The sequence below is a fragment of the Myodes glareolus genome, chromosome 1 (genome assembly GCF_982192425.1).
Source record: "Myodes glareolus chromosome 1, mMyoGla1.1, whole genome shotgun sequence".
Taxonomy (NCBI): Eukaryota; Metazoa; Chordata; class Mammalia; order Rodentia; family Cricetidae; genus Myodes; species Myodes glareolus.
In genome coordinates, this window is record NC_142026.1 from 24,680,949 (window position 1) to 24,703,061 (window position 22,113).

General features: G+C 44.6%; 1 protein-coding gene and 1 long non-coding RNA gene across 2 annotated transcripts in view; one reads left to right on the plus strand and one right to left on the minus strand.

The window, feature by feature from the left end:
• Positions 1–22,113, plus strand: part of Col4a3 (collagen type IV alpha 3 chain) — a 133,879-nt gene that overhangs the window by 28,359 nt on the left and 83,407 nt on the right. The window lies entirely within an intron of this gene.
• Positions 15,060–16,388, minus strand: LOC146896151 (uncharacterized). Its single transcript, XR_014999643.2, has 2 exons — positions 16,187–16,388; positions 15,060–15,676 (listed from the first exon to the last, which is right to left on the minus strand). It is a non-coding gene; the product is annotated as an uncharacterized LOC146896151 (long non-coding RNA).

Consider the following 22,113-nt stretch of genomic DNA (forward strand, 5'->3'; position numbering starts at 1 on the left):
ATTCTTCAGATACCATGGAAAGATGTATTATTAACTAAAGTACTGAAGGGAAATTATCGCACATTCTAAATGCCAACTCTTAACCATTAACCTGAATGTTGGTTAAAAAAAAAAAAAGGACTTCAGTGACTTGCCAAGGCACTAAGTCCCACTTAGCAGTCTGATTTCAAGGTTGGTCAGCAGCATGAAACTCCAGGTGCAAAATTCCTTTCCTGAATCGTTGGTATTCTCTGGAAAAAAAAATGAAGCTCACTGGACTTGCTATCTGCCATGCATGAGGACACCACAGCATCAGTTGATCAGCTTGCCTATATCACCTGTGTTCGGAGAACTGTGTAATAAGGACTCATCCGTAACTTCCTTGTGGGTGTGTCCACGTCTTTCATTTTTCTGTTTATTTGTCCTTCTCATCAAACATCACCATGGATAGACCTTTGTGTGTCCTGGACCCTACCTTCTATAATTATGGCTGCCTGTCTTCAGCACCCAAGTTTGTTGTATGCTGTGCTTTCTCCTCTCTCTCTCTCTCTCTTTCTCTCTCTCTCTCTTCCTCTCCCTCTCCTTTTTATTTCTTCCTGAAAGAACAAAGTCAATTTTTATCCCTTAGTTTATTTTTTTTAGTAATAATATTCCATAATTATTAGACACAAATCAAGCCCACCTCTCTACAACAACATTATGTAAAGCATGGAACTTTACATAATGTTCATTTCTGAGTCCCTAGCAATTTCACCAGTACCTGGACTTCATACATATTCACTGTCCATCATTCTGTCCAAATAGACCCTAGGTTGGGTATGGCTATAGTTTCAAAGACACCGGATGTTGAGTCAGGAGGATCACTTGAGTGTAGGAATTCAGAGCTATCCTGTGCAACACAAGAAAACTCCGTGAGTTCCTGCCCTGACCCCTTTGACATGCTAGGTGATCATCTGGAATTGTGGGCCAAATACACCCTCTCCTTCCCTAGTTGCTTTTAGTTGGTGCTTTACCATAGCAATGCAGATGAGACTAGAACCCCAGCATGGGAGTGCTCAGCTAACTTTTCTACTCTCACCAGGCGCTAAGTCTATGGCTCTTTCACTCTCTTGTACTTGCCTTCCTCTTCTACGTCTCACATTGTCACCATTTTCCCTTCTTTTCATTTTTCTTCTTACAATAACCCTCCGGGAATTCTCACAAACATCACTTCGTCCTGGGGAGGCTGAGGATCAGATTTCTGCAGCCCCGGAAAACTGGTAGCTCAAAAGTTGAAAGTCTCTGAGCGTCTACAGACAAGCCAAGAAAATTCTTTGTTGGTATTTTCTCTGAAAAGACCTCTTTCTTAGCTTAATCCTTAAACCCGACAACTGCTGAGCCGCATGTGGGATAAAGTGGCCCAAGATTTTTCGAATTCTATCTAGATTTGCCCCCAGTCAGCTCACGACAGCTACTCATGTTGAGCTTCCTGTTGAAAAAGCCCTAACTGTTCTCACAAAAGATTGTGGGCTCCTCAGAGCGGCAACCTGGGCTGTCAACTGTCTGCGCGTGCCCAGCAGGCAGCTTTTCATCATGCGCCTGCGCGTGCAGCAGGCAAGTTTTCATAATTTCTGCTCTACCTGGCCAAGGGCTGAGTCTGTGCATGGAAATACACCCAGTCGAGGACTAGCAAGCAGGTGCGACATTAGTGACAGAACACAGAATTCATTTGTCCTTTCAATTCATTTTTTAAGATGTGTAAGCAACCAATTACATTCCAGATAAGAAGCAGAATTTCTTCACTTAGAAATGTAAACCTGGTTACTTTAAAGAAGGTAAATAATGCTTCCACATGGTTGACTGATTCTTTCTTTCTTCCTTCCTTCCTTCCTTTCTTCCTTCCTCCCTTTCTTTCTTTCTTTCTTTCTTTCTTTCTTTCTCTTTCTTTCTTTCTTTCTTTCTTGTTCACTTGTCTGCTTGCTTTCGGTTTGCTAGTTTGTTTTGTTTGGTTTTTTTTGAGACAGGGTCTAGCATAGCCTAGGCTTGCCTTAAAGTCATGGTGAAATCAAGAATAACTTTGAATTTCTGACCCTGTTTCTACCTTCTGAGGGTTGGCATTACCGTTGTGTGCCACCATGCCTAGCTTATATGGTACTGGGCATCAAACCCGGGGCTTTGTGCAAGTTTGGCAGATACTTTACCAATTGAACTCTAGCCCTAGTCCACATTTACACTATTGAGAATTTTGTCTATACATTTGAGAAAAAGATTACCAAAATATGAGGTCAAATATAAAGCCATTCCACCATGTAAACATATTCCTACACATCGTGCTACATGTAATACACATATATGATTTGCAATTAAAAATTAATTTAAAAGGTAAATTGCACACAGTGACACATGCCTCTAACCCAGACACTCAGGGAAATGCCCCACAGCTTTCCATTAGCCCAATCTTATGGAAGGATTTTCTCAGTGGAGATTCCCTCCTCTCAGATGACCTTAGCTCGTGTCAAGTTGACACAAAACTATCCAGAGTACTGAACATAGCTACAAAGGACCTATAACCCCAGCCCTAGGGACAGAAGTGGGCAGATCCCAGCCAGCCTGGATGAGACAGTGAGCTTCAGCTCAGTAAGGGAGCCTGACACAAACCGATAAGGTAGAGAGTGGCAGACGGTATCTGACCCCACCTCTGCCTGCTATACATGTGTAAAAGTGCGTGCACAAATTTATCAATAGTAGTTCTATACATTTCTCCCACAATGCTTGGAACTCAGAAGGCGATTGCATGCCTGCTGTACCATGCCTGGCTAAGTATAAAAACACACACAGATCTATAGAGGCTAGTCTGTCTTCACGTTCCTCTCTCTTTGCTTCTTGTTTCCCTATGTTCTCTCTCTTTGCTCTGATGCCCCCCACACTGTCGTAAAGAGAAAGAGGCAAACACAGGATTCTAGAAAGAGGACGAAGGGACAAAGTAAAGACAGGGCTGGGGCTGAACAACAGCTCCACCGTGAAGAGCGTTAGTACTCTTCAGAGTTTTCGGCTTTGGTCCCAGCACCCATGGAGAGGAGTACTCAGCTTTGGTTTCAGCACCCACATCAGGTAGCATACAACTACCTGTAACTCCAGGGAATCTGATGTGCTCCTCCAGCACCCACAGGATCCTGTATACACATGGTACTCGTAAACTCATATAAAAGTCATACATACTCATATGTATATTTTTAATGTAAAGAGAGACCCAAGGGATCAGACTGAAAGCAAAAGAACCTCTATGCATGCTTCTAATGCATGATAATTAAGTTTCAAAGATTTCATACAAAAAAGACTTTATCTAAAACAATAATAATATAAGGAGAGGAAAATAAACATTGAGGAATTCCCAAGGGAGGATATCATTAAAAACAAGCTTTGAGAACTAATTTATTACCTAAGCCAGTCATCTCAGCACAAAATAAGATCTGAGAAAGAGCAGTTCTGCCATCTGTGATCCTATGCTCGGAGCGTAAAGTGAAGTGCCATAAGCAATGGGGTCCTTGAGAGGTTGTCCTGGGATAATCCTGAAATGCCATAAGCAACTGGGTCCTTGAGAGGTTGTCCTGGGATAATCCTGGGGGATTTCTGCGGGGGTGCACAGTCTAAGTTGTGCTCAGCAACAATGGGATAGTGTGATTTAGACAACACTTATCTGATTTTCAGACCCATCATCTACTACTTCCCTCTCCCCACCCCCTCCAGCCACACTAATCCAAAACATGTAGCCCCACCCATATCACCTCCAGCCTTTATTGTCCTGCATCCCAACAGGCCCACAGTTTGAATGCTGTCGTTCTTATCTGTGCAGCTGGGGTAATGCAATCTGGGAACTCCAGCTCTTCTGACTTGGAGCTTTAAATGATGCGGCCTCATGTGGGTTCTTCTCATTGTCTTTCTACTTGGATATGTGCCAAGGAACCCTTGTGTGACTGACAGAGTGGAGGGGAATAAGAAGGCTGCTAGAATATCAAAATTTTGTCTGTTAGCTGTTCAGTGTATAACTTTCTGATAGACTCAAAGAGTGATTGCTGATGTCGCTTAGTTGGTAGAGTTGCCTAGCATGCATGAAGTCATGGGTTCAATCATAACACTGCATAAATCAGGCATGGTAGCCCATACTTAAAATTCTTCCCCTCCAGAGGTGGAGACAAGAAGATCAGAAATTCAAGATCATCCTTGTAATGATCCTTGTAATGAGTTCAAGGCCAGCCTGAGCTATATGAAACCGTGTCTTTCAAAGAAAAGGCATCCTAAGGATCAAATGAATCACTCCAATACTCCAGATACTTAGTAACAACTCTAAGTATACTTTATGAGTCTGGAACATGGCTGATACTTACTACTGTTGCAGAAATGGGGTCTCCAAATCGCTAGTGTAAGTCTTTGCTACAAGTTCCATAATGCTGCCCCCGAGCAGAGCATGCAGCAAACATAACACATACTGAACACACAAGGTTGCAAAACATAGATCCTACCAGTGTGCTTAAGAACTCCAGCATGCACCCTGCCCTCCCATAAGCTCCCTATCTTCAGAGGCAATTTGAAACTCGATGCTAATTAATATCTTATCGTCTTTATAGTTAAATTCCATTATTTATTCCAAAATAAGCATCCAAATTAATATACAATTTTAGTTATATGGACGTGTACATTATGTATTAATATATATTACTGTGGCCTGTTTTCACATCCAGCATCAACAGAATTATGCTGCTTGCCTTCACAGTCTGTGTATTTTCACGATTCAGGTAAAGCTGCCATCTACTCATCTTCCCCGTTGTGTAATCTCCCACTCATCTGATGAACATAATAAAACTAGCTTTTCTTTTCTACCATTGACGTAATAGGTGGAGTTTTCCAATTTTACTCTTACAGGCAATGCTGCAGTGAACACATATGTGTGCTCAGAGGTGCACACAAATGCCAGAGTTTCTCTAGGAAATACTCTAGAGGTGGAAATTGCTATGGCATGGAGGGGTTTGTGCACCGATCTGCGTTAGGAACCAGATTAAAGTCTTTCCCGAAGCACTTGAGAGCTGTGGTCTCTTCTCCTCGCTCCCCCTACTTTGGTCGGACAGATTCATTGCTTGCCAGTCTGGAGCTCACTTTGAGTTTTTGACAAAGTGGTGTGTGTGAATTCCATGCCTGCATTTGGGTTAAGCACATTGATCTCCTTTAACTAAATTATGGGTGTGATTTAAAGAAAGAACTTGGTAAGCTTCAAAGTTAAGGTCACTGTGGTGGTTTGAATGAGAGTGGCCCAGTGTTTCTCTCTCCCTCCCTCTCCCTCTCCCTCTCCCTCTCCCCCTCCCTCTCCCTCTCCTTCTCCCCCTCCTCCTTCCCCTCCCCCTCCCCCCCTCTCCCTCCCCCTCCTGCCTGTGCATCAGAATGTATACAAGTAGCTCTCGGCTACTTCTCCAGCACCATGCCTGCCTGCTGTCACACTCGCCCCATGATGGTCACAGACTAACTCTCTGAAGCTGTAAGCAAGCCGCCAGTTAATGCTTCATTGTTTTTTAAGTTTCCTTGGCCATAGTGTCTCTCCACAGCAGCAGGACAGTAATTAAGGCAGTCACCCTGCCATGTGGTGCTAATGGAGATGATAAGCCTGTTTAAAGAGATGCTCCTGCTTGAGTCGCCTGAGACACAGCTTTTGCCTCATTTGCAGAGGCCCTGACCATTCATGGACAGATTCATTTTGAACAAAATTTTTAGCTTGGCATTTAAGAACTTGTAAACAAGGAGCTGGAGAAATGGCTCAGCAGTTAAGAACACTGCCTGCTCTTCCAGTGGTCCTGAGTTCAATTCCCAGCAACCACATGGTGGCTCATAACCATCTGTGATGGATCTAGAGCCCACTTCTGGCCTGCAGGCATATAGGCAGGCAGAATAGTGCAGACTTAATAAATAAAGACACCTTTGAAAATAAGAAGTTGCAAACATAATTTCTACCCTTTATCCTGATCCAAACTAAGCTCCTCCACTGTAAACCAGCATCACAGCATTGTTCTTGGGGTAGTGACAGGCCTCCTAGGGGTTCTTAAAGAGCTGAAATAGAATGTCAACTAGAAACAAGTTCAAATTGAATCAAAGGGGTCGTGTGTATGTAAGTGTGTGTCCAGGACACAAACTAGCTTAGTGTCATGCACTGTGGGAAATGACTCAGGCTTCTTTGTTCTCAAATCAGTTCCAGTTTTCCCGCTTCTGTGTCAAGGGGTGGCAAATTTTGTCTGGAAAATTGGATAGTGGCTATCTCAGCCCTTGTAGGTTTAATCGCTGTGTCAATGCCTTCAGTAGCCATCCTGCTGGGAAACCTAACAACAGTCTTCATTTTTTTTTGTTTTGATTGGCATATCACAATTTAAAGACATGGATCACTCTCACCACAAGGGTCATATAAAAAACAGACAGGCAGATAAATGTCCCCAGCAGATGGCAGTTAGCAAACCCTGCTCAAACCCGTGTGTTGGAGACGTAAAGCCCTGTTTCTGTATTTTTGGTGACAAAAGGCATAGGAAGATACACAGGGGAGCTCCACCCTAATCCCTGGTTCTGATTGCAAATTAGGAGCGACCCAGAGTAAAACTGGTTCCAGAAAGAAACTAACTAGGACTTAGGTCAATAGTTCTCCAAATATGGGTCATCACCACTTTGGGGTATTGGACAACTCTTCCTCAGGGGTCGCCTAAGACCGTTAAAAAGCACAAACATTTACATACTGATTCATAACCGTAGCAAAATTACAGTTGTGAAGTAGCAATGCAAAGATTTTATTATTGAGGGTCACCACAACATGGAGAACTGTATTAAAGTATATTAAATAGTGTTTGAGAAACACTGCTGTAGGCCTTTAGGGCTCAGCTCTGAAAATGGCTTAAGTAAGCTGAGTCAGACAAATCTCAGATTCCATATGAGAAGGCTGTTATCTCCCAGGGACTCTGGCACCAAATCCCAAACTAGGAATGGAAACCACTGTAGGCATCTTAGATAGTGTGGTAAAGTACCACATCCGTGTGAGCCCCTACCACATCCGTGTGAGCCCCTACCACATCCGTGTGAGCCCCTACTGACACAGGCACCTGGAGCTGGCAGAGTTACGATCAGGATCCACCCTTTTCATGCATTTGAAGATGGAAAGCCTCTGCTGCAGCCCTTCAAGCTTCAGAAAACCCAAGCAGAGTGTGGCGGCAAGGATATCAGCCATCCCATTAAAATTCCAGTTCTAGGAAAGAGGTTCTCGTCAGCGTGGGAGTAGAAAATTCTTTTCCAATTTGTGTTCTTTGACTCGGACGTTTTGAAGGATGCTGTGTTTTCATGGCTTCAGCATCTTATCTTCCCTACTTCCTGTTCTAAACTCAGATCACCAAGAATATGGCTAAAGCCTTGTTTTTAAAGAATTACTACATGTATTTGTGTATGCGTGCAACATGAGGAGATCCAAATTCAACACGCATGGAGAGTTTTCTCCTTCCGCCAGTGGGTTGTGGGAACTGAAGTCAGGTTTTCAGGCTTGATGTCAAAAATGTCTTTCCCCTCTGGTCCATTTCCCTAGCCCTTATGTCTTTTCTATTAATCTGTAAGTCACAATCCTCAAACCCACTTTACAGTCAGAGTGAAACCTCTGGATTTCTAACTGGGCCCCCTTATGAGGTGTAGACACCGGCGTTGGAAAGTGAAAAGCATTTCAGAGATTTGGGAGACTCCCTGCCTAACCCTCTGAAAGACTGGAGATGTCAGCCTGCTTCCCCATGGTTTTGGACCCCATATTCTGAAGAGGCTTCTTCTAAACTCCTGGACTTCTGGGGCCTGAGTGTCTGGCCTAAGAACACTCTTCTTATCACATATTTCCCTGAGGGCCACCAAAGGCAGTATTTACCAGCCCCACAAGAATGAAAAGTGTCCCTGAGAGCGTTCTCAGCCTGGCTCATTCTTGACTGTCTGACTCTTGTATTGAATGGTTTTTGTTTAGTTGGGTGAGGACAGGAGAGTGAATGAGAAATTAACCCTAACACGTGCGTTTATCTGATACTGCCATGGACCTGTCAATCCTTTGGTTCCATTGTTAATATCCTACATCCTTCCTCACATAGCGTCAGACACTTAAGTAATTGGCACTCAAAGCAATTTAAACAACTCAAGAAATTTCTAAAGTCCATAATGAAATTTAGCGAACTCCCATTCCCAGAGAGTTCGTAGCCTGTGATAAACCTGACTGTTTCTTCAGAGATGAATTCTAGCGGCCTTAAAAGTTAAGCCTACCATTCTGGGTTTTGCCCACACCATCACACAGAGGCATCTACAAAGGAAACGGTGCCCGCTCGAGGGCAGAGAAACTCTCGGCACCATTGTGAGAGTCACATTCACCCGTTAAACTATGCATTCCAACGCCCCGGCCAAGACCATTCGGACATTCCAGGACTGCAAGTCTGCGCAGTTCTCAGCCCCGAGACAGGTAGCAACCCTGATTGCTGAGGCCCAGAGCGAGGAGGGTCGCACCATCTTGCAGGTGAGCCTCCATAGACAATGTTTAGAATCTGCCCTCGTCACGAGCTAACCCACTCCAAAGGTTTTTTTCTGCGTAACTGCGCACATGGAAAAACGTCCAGCGAAAACATGGCGTTTTTCTTCCAACACCACGCTGGTGGCATCTCTGCGCACAGGAAATGATTTCATGGGCCTCTGTTGTTCTTTCTGCAGTGCACCTTCCAAAACCAACAGTGGTGCAAGCTGTCTGGATGTTTAGCTTTCTGAGCCAACATGAACAGCCAAACTCTATTTTAGCGATGACAATGCAATATTTTTGATATTATGAAAGAACAAAGCAAATATATGAAAAGTGTGAAAATACAGTCATCCCAGATAGCTCCCAGAGGTATCCCCTGCTGGATGTGCAAAAGTCCAGGGACCCGAAATTCAACTGCTTTGAGTTCTAGATTGTGTGTTTTGTTTGTTTGCTTGTTCTGCCTACTTGTGCATTTTATTTTAAAACTCAAAATTGATCGCTTTTTTTAAATGCCCTTTTCTTTTTATCTATTTTATTGATTTTTGTTAAGCTCTACATTTTCTCTGCTCCCCTCCCTGCCTTTCCCCCCTTCTTGAGTCATCCCCCAAGGTCCCCATGCTCCTAATTTATTCAGGATATCTTGTCTTTTTCTACTTCCCGTGTACATTAGATCCATGTATGTCTCTCTTAGGGTCATCATTGTTGTCTAGGTTCTCTGGGATTGTGATTTGTGGGCTGGTTTTCTTTGCTTTATGTTTAAAAAACACTTATGAGTGAGCACATGTGATAATTCTCTTTCTGTGTCTGGGTTACCTCACTCAAAATAATGTTTTCTAGTTCCATTCATTTGCCTGCAAATTTCAAGATGCCATTATTTTTTCTGCTGTGTAGTACCCCATTGTGTAAATATACCACATTTTCCTTATCCATTCTTCGGTCAAGGAGCCTTTAGGTTGTTTCCAGGTTCTGGCTATGACAAACAAAGCTGGTATGAACATAGTAGAGCACATGTCCTTGTGGCACGATTGAGCAGCCTTTGGATATATACCCAAAAGTGGTATTACTGGGTCTTAAAGAAGGTTGTTTCCTAATTTTCTGAGAAATCGCCACACTGACATCCAAAGGGGTTGTACCAGTTTGCACTCCCACCAGCAATGCAGAAGTGTTCCCTTTTCCCCAAAACCTCTCCAGCATGAATGGTCATCAGTGTTTTTGATCTTGGCCTTAAATGCCCTTTTCTAAGGCTCAGTCTGTAAAGTGATTGCCGTGTGAACATCGGGACCTGAGTTAAATCACAGGAGTCTGTGTAAAAAGCTGGGCATGGCACGGCAGCACACCCCTCTGATCCCAGCTCTGGGGAGGCCCAGACAGAAGGATCGCTGGGGCTCACTGGCCAGCTAGCCTTGCTGAGTTAGTGAGCTCCTGCTTCCCTGAGAGACTTTGTCTCAAAACCCAAGATGGTGGTCCATAGAGAAAGATACTCAATGTCACTTCTAGCTTACACGCACACACTTGTACACACATGCATGCACAGTCATACAGGCATGCACACACACAGACACACACACACACACACCTAATTCCCCTTCCCTTACATGTTCCAGAGAGACACCATAACGTAGCATGTGTCCTCTGACCTACCGTTGGGTTTTTATCTGCCTTCCCTAGTGGCTGCCTCCTGGCTCTGACATGGTTCTCCTCTCATGCCTTGCTATTGATAACACCCTGCACCTGCCATTGCCCTTCCTTTCACTGTGCCAATCTTAAGGACGCTCGCCATTTCTTCCCTGACTTCCTCTGCTGCTTGGGAGATTTTACCCACTTGGTATCAGTCATCAGATGAGAGCTAAAAAAATCAGTCCATCATCAAAATATCTAAGATACCGCTATATGTGCTACTGAGGAGCCGTTGATTCCGGTGTGGCGTTTGTTTTGTGTGGCGCCCCAAGCAGCTGCCATCCCACAATCACTTCTTTCCGATCTGTTCTCAGTGCCGTGAAACACTGTCACTTCCCACATCATCTCAGTGTCATGGTTTATCTTCGACTACTTTAACAATGGTTAGAGGTTTGGCATAGCTGAGTAACATACAGCCTTATTCATTTGCCCTTATGCATTTAGTCCCCTGTGACGATCTTTTTCTCATAGCCAATAAGTGGCTCCCGAATTTTGTCTGTCTGCAGCTGTGGCCTCGATGGTAGCTTTTCTGTCTGGTAAAGTCCAGGTGTTTCCCCATAATTTTTGTACTTTTCTAGGCTGGCATTCTACTAGTAGCGTCTCCCTGGGATTTCTTTTTTTATTTTATCTTTTGCACGCTCGTCTGTGTGAGGGTGTCCTCACTCAAGTTACAGACAGTTGTGAGCTCGGATTCCCCGGGAACTGGAGTTTCAGACAGTTGTGAGCTGGGATTTGAACCTGGGTCCTCTGGAAGAGATACCAGTGCTCTTACCACTGAGCTGTCTCCTCCTTGGGGTTTTCGAGACTTTTGCAGGAGACCAAAGTTGGCCAACGTCTCATTTCCCATGTCTGTACTTTCTTTACTGGATCAGAGTGGGGGAGAGTGCCTCTTGCTCAATCTCCCTAGACTTGGGCAGTCTCCTAGCCCAGATGTGACCCACGTGGGGTCTTGGTGACATCAGCTTGATCACTTTCTGTGCACAAGGAGATTAGTTGAAAGTATTGTCCCTAATGTCCTGTCCGTCACAATAAATTATAGCCTCAATTTCATGTTCTCAGAACAGTTGCCAGGTGTTTTTGAGGAGAGAGACTCTTTCTGCAAACCGGATCTGCGGGTGATGTCATTCCAGGATCCTTTGCTGCGAGCTTTTTGAAGTGGTTTAGCCCTCCCCCAGCACACAGGGGTCAGCAGTAGCAGTCAGTTGGTGACCTCGGTCACCACCACTCCCTGATATTACCAATCCCAAGATCCCTCTCTGAGCACCCACTCTTATCTCCATCTCTGTCCCTTTGAGGGGACAATCCTATCCTTGCTCCGTGTAACCCTTTGATGGTGTCCCTCTGCTCCCGGTGTCCCTGTCTCTTTTTCCTTGTTAATTTGATTCCACACTCAGTGAGGCATCAGAGCGTTCATGAGCACACACTCTTCACCCTCGTTCTGGGCTCCTCTGGCAAAATACACCTGCTTAAGTCCTACAATTCCCACGTGGCCAAATGAGGCTGCCTCCTTTTAGTCCCTCAACTCTGTAGCGTCAAAGTCCCTGGCCACCTCATGGAATCTTTGCTAGTCCGCCCTCACACTTCATTGCCTTCTCTCCTGCTTCCATTTTTCTCAATGATTGGGAGGAATGTACTATATTACATCTTTTTTTTATTGGCTTTTAATGAGTTCTACATTTTTCTCTGCTCCTCTCCCTGCCTCTCCTCTCCCCCTTCTGCCTTCCCCCAAGGCCCCATGCTCCCAATTTACTCAGGAGATCTTGTCTTTTTCTACTTTCTACTTCCATGTATTAGATATGTAAGTCTCTCTTAGGGTCCTCATTGTTGTCTAAGTTCTCTGGGATTGTGGTTTGTAGGCTGGTTTTCTTTGCTTTATGTTTAAAAACCACCTATGAGTGAGCACATGTGATAATTGTCTTTTTGTGTCTAGGTTACCTCACTCAAAATAATGTTTTCTAGCTCAATCGATTTTCCTGAAAAATTCAAGATGTTGTTATTTTTTTCTGCTGTGTAGTACTCCATAGCGTACTACATAGCGTAAATGTACCACATTTTTCTTATTCATTCTTCAGTTGAGAGGCATTTAGGTTGTTTCCAGGATCTGGCTATGACAAACAAAGCTGCTATGAACATAGTTGAACACATGTCCTTGTGGCACGATTGAGCAGCCTTTGGATATGTACCCAAAAGTGGTATTACTGGGTCTTGAGGTAGGTTGTTTCCTAATCTTTTGAGAAATCGCCACACTGACATCCAAAGGGGTTGTACCAGCTTGCATTCCCACCAGCAATGCAGGAGTGTTCCCTTTTCCCCACAAGCTCTCCAGCATAAGTTGTCATCAGTGTTTTTGATCTTGGCTATTCTTACAGGTGTAAGATGGAATCTCAGAGTTGTTTTGATTTGCATTTCTCTGATGACTAAGGATGTTGAACATTTCCTTAAGTGTCTTTCAGACATTTTAGATTCCTCTGTTGAGAGTTCTCTGTTTAGGCCTGTACTCCATTTTTTTATTGGATTATATGTTCTTTTGGTGTCTTTGTATATTTTGGAGATCAGACCTCTGTCTGATGTGGGGTTAGTGAAGATCTTTTCCCATTCTGTAGGCTGTTGCTTTGTCTTGCTGACCGTGTCCTTTGCTTTACAGAAGTTTTTCAGTTTCAGAAGGTCCCATTTATTAATTGTTTCTCTCATGTCTGTGCTACTGGGGTTATATTTAGGAAGTGGTCTCCTGTGCCAATGCGTTCAAGTGTATTTCCCAGTTTCTCTATAAGATTCAGTGTGGCTGACTTTATGTTGAGGTCTTTGATGCACTTGGACCTGAATTTGGTACATGGTAATCCTACTTTATATCTCTATTTGTCTGTTGTTCTGTCTCCCTCCTCCTGCAAGAGGAAACTATAATGTGCCCATATCTAAAATAGTCCCTAGCACATAGTAGGCATTCAATAAATACTGAATGCATGAGTGGATGACATCATTTCTAGGTTTGCTGATAAATGTGGAGTTAGAAAGTAGGAAACGGTGTGTGGGGGTGATTTTGAAAGTAAGAGCATGGATCATCATGTCCTTGATCCAGAAGATGATTTCATTGGAGGTAAAAGTCCCCCAAAGCACCCTTAAGGACAGAGAGTTCCCCTGCCAACCTGTTCCTTAAGTTCAAAGCGTGTGCCATTCTTCAAGTCTCACTACCAAGCTTCTCTTCTCTCTCTCTCTCTCTCTCTCTCTCTCTCTCTCTCTCTCTCTCTGAGACCACATGCATTTCTCACAATTCCTGTCCCCTTGTATATTTGTCACAGCACACATTTCTTGGCTGGCTTGTAGGATAACACCCACCATCCATGCTATCTCCTGGAGTTTTCCTTCCAGGGTTTATTCAGACTCATGTGCTGTGGGACAATGCTCTTGTACCCTGAAAGCTTTGTCACTCATATTGGTTCAATAAAATGCTGATTTGCCAGTAGCCAGGCAGGAAATATAGACAGAGCAACCAGAATAGGAGAATTCTGGGAAGAGGAAAGGCTCAGTCTGCAGTCACCACCCAGACACAGAGGAAGCAAGATGAAAATGCTGCACTGAGAAAAGGGACCAAGTTACGTTACTAAACATAGACAAGAATTATGTGTTAATTAAGTTGTAAGGACTAGTTAATTAAAAGCCTGAGCTAATAGGCCAACCAGTTTATTATTAATATAGGCTCTGTGTGTTTCTTTCGTACTAAATGGCTGAGAGACTGGGCAGGACATAAACTTCTGCTTACACTCATGAAGTTGTGGAGCTAAGGGGATGGTTTCCTCCCAGAAGAACAGCCCCGTCTTTCCTCGGTGCTGTGAACTGGTCAGAACACAGGGAAGAGTAAAATGAGAGTTCCCTTGAGAAGCTGAACCACGTGGTGCTGAAAGCTGGGCAAACAAAGCAGTGGACAGATGGATGTCCTGAGAGCACTATGTGCCACCCAGGTGAGGGAACTGGCAACTGCTCCAAGTACTTAGGGAAGAGAGGGGTAACCTTTGGACAGCTCCCAAATGTGCAAACTTTACCCAAGCAAAGGACTGGACATGGATAAGTGGTCGTGACAACCACACAGCATGTGGAAAAGCACAGGAATGTGAACAGGCAGGCAGCTTTTGTGGGTGAGACTAGCACACAACACTTCCTGGGGACCAGCACCTCGGGCTGGGGGGAGGGGGAAAATGTGGTCACCAGAACACAAAATAACGTCCTAAGTTATGAGCGTAGACTTGGCACGGATGGCCGTTCATGATAAGCAAATATGTTTAATTGAGGAAGCGGCATAACCTAATTTGTGGCGTTCATTTGGAGTTTCTCACTAACCCTAACCAGTCTGCATTTTTCAAACTAAGTATATTATACGATTGTTTCATAAATACCACAGGCATTAATAGTAATGCTATTTGAAGTGAAGATAAGTTTATTTTTAATCGTAGATATGTTGAGGATTTTGTCAGCGTGGTCTGGGGAACCCTTACAGATGAATCTGCTAAGCCCTTTTTCAGTCCAGACTCCAGCCCTCGGCCTGCTTGTCAGGGATGGGGTCCTGGGAGAGTAAGGCTATTCTGGCTCCAGACAGTTGGAGTATCATGGGACTGGGAATAAAATATCATAGGGAGAATTTTCTGAATCACAGTGTGCTATAAACCAAGGCTGCCATGCTACTTAGGATGAATCATCTTGACTAAATTTATATCTCATATTATAAGAGGCAAAGTTCAGGCTGTGGAGATCTAGATTGCCTAACATGCACAAATTCCGGGGGTCCATCCCCAGCATCACATTAACTGAGGGTGATCGTGCACATGCGCGATTGAAGCCCTTGGGAGGTGGATCAGTTGGCAGATAAACAAGTTCAAAGTCAGCCTGGAATGCACAAAACTTTATTTTAAGGGCATTGAAACAATATACACACACACACACACGGTATGCATGCATATACACAAAAACAATTTTTTAAAAAGCTAACTCAAGATTTTATCCTTTATGAAGAGTCATAGTCGTGATTCCTTGGCTTATGCCCAACCCCACACCATCTCTTACTTAGGTAGCATCACCTATGTCCCTTGGGGGAGAAGAAGCTTGATAGGGTAGTGAGGAGCTTGGGTGGAGCCCAGTTCAGCCAAAAAATAGATGCAGGCACCCTGGCTCTTCACCCAGGCCAACCTTTGGGCAGAAAAGTCAATGTGTAGGTGACTCTCCAAAATCTCCCCAAACTGAGGTGTGGTTATTTGCCAAGGTCAAATAAAAAGCTCTAGGCGCCAAGGCAATCTGGACCAGGTCTGGAATGAGAATGAGGAGGGAGACCTGAGGCAATCTTAGCATCCTGTAACTCAGTCACCGTCTCCTATCAGCGGTGTTTTCAGGACCCGTTGGCTTTGCTGGGTCTGTAGAAATTTCCAGCTTCACGGCTTCTTCACCAAATGCCTTCGTCTCTCTGTACTTAAAAATTTCCTCTGTTTACTCTGACTGTATGTTTTTTTTCTGTAAGGAAATCAAAGCTAAGTTAGTAGTTTTCCAAATGATAAAAAATTATCATCTAAGACAAACCTAGCATGTTCAGTAGTTTGAGAAAACAACTAATAAATCACAGGCCTTTGAACAGAAAGGAAAAGGCACTTTCTGTATTTGAGATGAATGCTTTGTTGTCCTTTTGGCTGTTAGCTTTGATTTTCAAAACAACTAATCCTAGATGGACTTTCTACCTTTATCGTTACTTGTCAGCAAAGTAAGACCTGCACAGAGTAGCAACATAACAATAAAATACCCTGAACACGAAAGGTTGAGATTATAAGCCCTCTCCTTCCCCTGACCACCCGTTCCTGAGTTCCTCTTCAGAGAGGAACCAACTTCAACTCCACAGCAGCTATTCTGTGTGTGTGTGTGTGTGTGTGTGTGTGTGTGTGTGTGTGTGTGTGTGTGTGTCTCGCTCTATCCCTCCCCCTGTCTCTCTGTCTCTGTCTCTCTCCTTTCTCTCTCTCCATCAACACTTACCTGTGTATAAGTTCTCAGAGGGGGTGAGACATGATGAGTCTCTCTCCCTGCCATGACAGGGTGCTGACAACCCCCGAGGAGATCCTGTGCAGGTAACCACAGTCTCTGTGAGTTCAAGAGTGTGAGAGCCACGACATGCCCGGGAGCCAGCATTCCATACTGCTCTCCGCCCTCCTTCATCTGATTACCGTGTTCCTCCTGTCCCTCTCTCCACAATGTTCCCTGAGCCTTGGAGGAGGGGCAGAGCTGCCCCACTTGTACTGAGACATTTAGCAGCTACACATTCTCTCTGTTTGACCAAGTACAAGCTTCTGCAGTCATGGCTCATCACTCTGACCAAAGCTGACAGCAAAACTATTCTATAGACATAGAGGCAGTTTGTCAGGCATTGTGTCCCTTTGACAAAACAGTAGCGGTAGTTGCCCTACCAGGACCTGTTACCTCCCCAGTCACAGGCTTTGGGCTAGGTTTACAGTTCCGGACATGAATTCTTTTACCTGGACTGGGCATAAAATTCAACCAGAAAGCAGTTCGTTGCCCCCATACCAGACTTGTCTCTGTGGTCCCACTGGGCTCATCTTACCTGGCCAGATGGTATTACTATATGCAGGGTCAACCACTGAGTAAGATGGTTGGTGTGGCCAGCATTTTGACATTGTGACAGGATGTTTTCACGTAAAATTCACAATGGAAAATTGCACAGCCAAGTTATCAAATAAAGCTGCACAAAACTTTTGTATTCTGCACTGGGTTACATGGCATTTGGAGACTGTCTGCTGGGCACGCCTGTAGTCCCCAAAGTATCGCAGGACCCTCAAGTCAACAAGCAGAAGGCCACTATTTCCCCAGCAACCGACCAGTGCAAAGAAGTAGGCAGCTTTTGTACATAAGAAGCATATACTTTAAAAGAGTAAGTAGCAGCCGGGCACTGGGGGCAAACGCCTTTAATCCCAGCACTCGGGAGGCAGAGACAGGCAGATCTCTGTGAGTTCGAGGCCAGCCTGGTCTACAAGGAGAGTTCCAGGACAGTCAGAGCTCTCACACAAAGAAACCACCATGTCTGGGGAGTGGGGGAGCAGGGGAGATTAAATAGCACGAAAGAGATCTCTGAAAGACCTAAGGAACCAGAATATCCAGGCACCCACTTCCCAGCATGGAGTTTGGATTTTCTATTGCTTGGTGAAGTTTTTTGTTAAGATTATTTGAGGGTTCTTTTTTTTCCATTTTTATTCGATTTGGGGGAAGTTTTTGTGTTAAGAGTTATTGGTTCCTAAAAACATGGTCATTAACATGTCAGATTGTTTTAATGGACCCATTGGTACACATGACAATGTAAAATTAGCTTGCTTTCACCCGTGATGAGAAAATTCTAGAACAACAGATGACAAAGCCAACAGTGTTTCACAGGACAAGCTAGGGAAGTAAGAAGAGGCACCTCGGGCCCATCCGGCGCCTCCCAGCTGAACCTGTGCAGGTCAGTGAGTCTTTCTCTAGGCTGAGGGACAGGAGGGAGAAACAAGACAGACTCTTCATAATACAGACATCTCATGCCCCATGAAGAATGGCCAAGATCCAGAAATCCAATGACACCCGCCAGCGCAAGCGTGGGGAACGTGAACCCTTTACTCACCATGAACAAGAATCTAAGCCAGTTCAACCGTTTCAGAAATCAGTAGAGAAGCTTCTCAAAAATTAAAACTAGAGCTACCGTAAGATCCAGATGTACCACTTCTGGGTAAATACCCCAAAGACTCCATGTCCTGACACACATGTACTTGCAAACCCATGTCAACGGCTGCATTGTTTGGAAAAGAAGAGGATGGGTGGATGCCGAAAATGTGATGCATATACACAAAGGAATTTATATATTTGTATATATTCATATGCACACAAATATATATGAGGAATACTGAAAGTCAGGAAACTTGCAGGAAAATAGGTGAACCTAGAAAACATTATATTAACTAAAATAACAAGCTCAGAAAGGAAAAAAAGCTAGTGTTCTCCCTTATACAGAGCCCGAGCTTGTAACGTTCATAAGTGTATATGAACGAGCGTGAGTAAGGAAGAATGGATACAGACTATAAGACTAGAAAGGAGCTCAGGAGAAGAGAGCCAGAGTGCTGAGGAAATGGGGACACCTACAGGACATATGGGACGTGAAGGCAGAAAGGAGACTATGGGTGGGGTAAGTAGAGAGTACGAGGGATGGGAGGTAACAGGGAAGAAGGGACACCGGGTCAAGCAAAAACAGTGTTTGTTTGAAAACTCCACAGTAAGAAGTACGCTAATTAGAAGTGCTTGATACTAGAAGATTTTAAAATACTTCAGGGGACAGAGGCTGGAGTTGCTAGTAACTGCCACGCTCCTCACTCCTTGGAATACACAAGGCCGGAAGGACGTGTTTTTACCAGAGTGTTTATCTCCAAACACGTCAGAGAACTCAGACTGTCACCCATCTGCAGTCTTGTCTGTCAATCAGAAAATCCAAAGCGGGTGGCTGGGTTTGTGGTCTAGACCAGCGCCATCTCCCTGGGCAGGAGCTGAAAGATGCGAAGAGTGGCAGCCAGCGCCCATGGAGATGACGGTGGGCGGGGCATGCAACCCCTCGCCGGACCCTTCTTCACCGAAGGGCAAGCTGCCAACGCGGCAGGTCACTGGGCGGAGGCCGCTCTGCGGAGAACAGTTGGTGGGGGCCTGTCTGGCACCGCTTGGCTTGGACTGGGTCAGCTCTTCTTTTCACATATGAAAACCATTGCCTCGGGCCATTGGCTGGGCACAGAGACTGGCAGGGTCAATAATTTTAATGCAAAGTCAGCAGCCCTGCTCATTAGAGTGTGAACCAACTCCGAAGATGCCAACTTCCCCTCCCACTGACCCCGGGTAGCTGGATGTGGGGAGAGACAGAGGGAGCAGGAGGCCACCTCCACATCATGAGCCAGCAGAAATGGGACGTGCTGTGTTCAGAGAGGAGGAGGAGAATCTGAAAAATATTTTCTATTAATGGGAAATAAAAATGTATGTATAAATTTCTTGCACCATTCCATAAACAGTAAAAATGGACGTACCTCATTAAATGGCTTGTTAATTTATTATTTTCCTTTATGTGTGTGATTGTGTGGGTAAATACCACATGTGTGTGGGGGGGAGCCTGCAGAGGCCTAAGAGGGTGTTGAATCTCCTGGAGCGAGAGTTACAAGTGGTTATGAGCCACCCAACATGGATGCCAGGAATCAAACTCAAGTCCCCTGGAAGAGCGGCATCCACTCTAACCACTGAACCAAGTCTGCAGCACCAAACACTGGCTAAGTTTGACAGTGTACAGGTGACGCGTGGATGCTGTGGGAGCTGAGACAAAGCCAATCCAGGCTGCCAGGGCAGCCGCTGAAAAGCAATCGCTGCTTGTCTATCACCTGTGCAAACTGGCGCCCGTCATTATGAACATCAGATGCCACTGAGATTTCTGAGGAGCATTTTATTAAATACATCAAATGTTACAGTATCTGTGCCCGTGTACGAATAACATCGAACTAGTCAACGAATACACCTGGTATCCTCTACGGATACTGGTAACAGACGCTATGATCCCGTTGCGGAACTAACAAAGAATTTCCAGTCTCATCCTTATTCTGGAAGTCCAGGCCAGCTCTCTGGTGCTGGATGAACTCAGGAGGAAATGTTTCAGGGGAACATGGCTAGTTTACACTGACCGAAGATAAAGTCAGACAGTCACATGGCTTGCCTTTGGCAAAGAGTCATGTGTGGAACAGAGCGGGGAAGTCCCCAGTGCCTGAGACCTTACTGAGTGCACAGCCGTATGCAAGCAGCTTTCCTCCCTATTCCTCTGCAAACCATCACAAGATGAATCTTCTTCTTTTTCTTTTTTTTTCTGAGATTATAACATAGTTGTGTCATTTCTCCTTCGACTCCCTCCCTCCAAACCCTTGCTCTCTTGTTAATTCAAGGCCCCTTCTTTCATTAGTTGCCACATGCCACCAGGCCAATCTTAATGCCTGCCTCTGCTAGTGGAACCAACGGCTGGGAAGCCTTTGGCAACTGACCCTAAACTCTACTTGAAACCTACACAGATAACCCACAGGACACACATGCAGTAGCCCGTATGTACTGGGTATGGGATCTCTGGGGCTCCAAATCTTTTAGATTCTTTACAGAGAATGTTTATCTTGCATTCTGAGGCCATAAAATGTGAATGCACTCATTAAAAGAATGATCCCCCCCACCAGGTGAATTATTTAATATCCAAATGTGCCAAAGCACTAACCTCGGGCAGCATTCTGATTCCAGGGGAGAGAAAAGGCGGGGTTGATTACTAAGAACTTCCTGCACCTTACTTCCTTGAGGTTTGGCATGAAGACACTGAGAACTACTTTGATGCTGAAAAGGGAAAAATCATAAAATTATTGCATGAGAAATAGCCAGTCAGTGGAGGTGGTTGAACGGTAGCTGCTGGCCCTATGGCTTTTTAAGGGAGTTAACTTCTGAATAGTAATCAATGGGTTGGACCCATTAAGATGATTGTGGAATTTCAAAAACGGGCCTATCAAAATGAATGCAAAAGGTTTAGCCATGGCCTGTGCATCATTTGGTTGAGTAATCTAAGGGTCAACTTATTGAAACATATTTGTAAAGTTTAGACTGGGTTTAAGGGAAGAGGCCAAAATGAAAAGAATTTATACCTTGCATGTAAGATCACTCCCTGGGGACCTTATTTCATGAGGTCCCATGCCAGTCCCTCTATGCCATCACACGGGCCTCTGAACAGCTGCCAGACAGCTGTCCTTACTGTAACGTTGAGGTCATCCAGTCAGGTGGAGGATCTACCTGTAGGTAAGTTGTCACGTAACACATTCTGAAATCCCAGCCAGCATGATTAAGCAGACATGTGGGCAGGCCACACCCTGACTGTTTGATTCTGGAATAATCCTGCTAACCCAGGCAGAAAGGCTGTGGACCTATCTGTGAGAGTCACGTCTACTACGCAGCCGCAAGAATACAAGAACAGGGCAGCTGTGTGAAGAGAGGATACAGTGGGCCCACTCCAAACGCCTGTCCTGTGAGTTGGCTCCCAGAAAGATCAGACTGTCTGTACCTTCTGCTAGCCAGCAAGTCAACTGACAGTTTTCTATTAATGGTGACCCAAGTTCAGCTCTCTTAGCATGTGTGTTGGGGTCTCATAATCTTTTGTAACTCCAAGTTTAGGGAACAATATGTACTTTTCTGGCCTCTGGAGCTACCCCCACACACGTAGCACACATATACATACCCACATACACCTAGAAATGTCTTTTTTAAGTGATGAAGTTTCTACTATACAATCAAAGATTTTCTAGACGTGAAACAGCTTTCAATTTTCTGCCATCGTCAAGGGCCTTAAACAAACTATGATCCTCTAATAAGCAAGTATGCTAAAATGATATCCATTTGGGCTTATTCATTATAGTGCTGCTGTTAGGTAAGAATATATGCTCATATGGAGTGACAAGCCAGCCCGCACGCCATCTGCTTTTGAGTTGTTTGGTGATGGGGGAGTGTGTACGTGTGTGTGTGTGTGTGTGTGTGTGTGTGTGTGTGTGTAAGAAGAAAGTGGCAGAGAACAACAAAGACAGAGGGAAATGGAATGGAGTAGGGGATTATACCAACAGGTGCTGAATTTAAGTGAGATAGTGTATGACCGTTTCTTGTACTGCTTTTCAGCCCTCATGGGGACTTAAATGTTTTTCTAAAATTTTCTTCAGCCCAGACAAATAACAAGCAATTCAGTTTGCGTTGGTTTTAAGTGTGAAGATTACTAAAGACTCTGGCTTCACCCTTGTTTTCCTCAATCATAACTGCCAGACAACCATCACGTAACTCCTGGGCTTTAAAATTCCAAGTCCAGGGTGAGCCATAAGCGTCCATCCAATTGG